The sequence below is a fragment of the Marmota marmota genome, unplaced genomic scaffold (genome assembly GCF_001458135.2).
Source record: "Marmota marmota marmota unplaced genomic scaffold, marMar, whole genome shotgun sequence".
Lineage (NCBI taxonomy): Eukaryota > Metazoa > Chordata > Mammalia > Rodentia > Sciuridae > Marmota > Marmota marmota.
The window spans coordinates 9,270,937-9,272,214 of NW_026000283.1; positions in this window are offsets into that span (position 1 = coordinate 9,270,937).

Consider the following 1,278-nt stretch of genomic DNA (forward strand, 5'->3'; position numbering starts at 1 on the left):
TTTCTCCAGTGCATGCTTTTAGCACCTTTTGCTGCCTGTATTTTCTCTCTTACATCATTTTTTAATTCACAGAACATTTGAACTATGTACAACCTGAATTCCTTCTCTGTCATTTCTTCTATTCTGCCATTGATTCTACTAATGTAATATCTTGGTTTGTTGTGGGCACTTTCTTCCCTTGTTTTTTTCAAGTTATTTGTGTGTCTCCTTTTCTAGCACTGGAGATCTGAGGCATTGTAGCTTTTACCCTATAGGATTATAGTGTCTCTGTATCTCCCTCACCCCCTCCCTTTCAACTTCCTACTCAGGAACCCCTCTCACCAGAGGTCTTGTGGGCTGTTCTCTTGGGGCTATGCATCTGTCATAAAGAGCTGTTTTATATTGGATAGCTCAGGACATGATTTTGCAACCTATGGACTGACTGCGTAGCCACAGGCACTGTGCCGGGTTAGCAGCTGCTGGAGAGAGGGAGGAATTGGTGACTTTCCGTATGTTGATATTGTTTCTAAGCCCCAGCTGGTGTTCAAGCTGGGAATTGCCCCAACTTTATAGATGGCAAGGAAGGTGTCCCAAGATGAAGGCAGCTGCTTTTTTTTTGGGGGGGGGAGCAATGACATTGAGTGGTGTGTTCAGAGATGCAGCTCTGTGGTGTACAGTATTGTGGCTGGTGGCTGTCTCTGGGCCCAGTGCAGTAGCCCCAGGTGCAGTCTACCAAATGTAGGGGACTATGGCAGTAGTTGCAGTGCCCCAAGATGGAGGCAACTGAAGAAGTCCCATGATGGTAGATGGGGATCCACACAGGAGTGATGGCCAGAGTTCCTGTGCTTGGGCAGTGGCCAGGTGTCCTGAGTGGGAATAGTGGCCAGGAGTCCTGCCCTGGTGCTAATGCCGATGGTCCTACTTGGGCACTCGACCTGCATGGACGAGGGGCTGGGAGTCCTGTGGTGATGTTGAGGCCTGGAGACCTGCGCAGCACATAGGCCATGTTTACTGTGAGGGAGCAGCTGTCGGGGTTCCTCTAATCACTTGTGGAGAAACAGTATTTCCACTACCAGAGCAAAACAGAATGCAGCCTCCCTCTAGCCCACCATCTTGGATCCCCCTATTTACATATTTTGATAACACATCTCAACTGGGCTTTGAGGTAAACGTTGAGGTGGATTCTTTGCTATCTTTGAAAGCGTCTTTATTTTGAACACAAGATGTTCCAGTTCCATTATGCTTTTTGAATCTCCAAGGTATGGTTCCAGTTATCACTAAATGTAGCAGCTCCTTCAC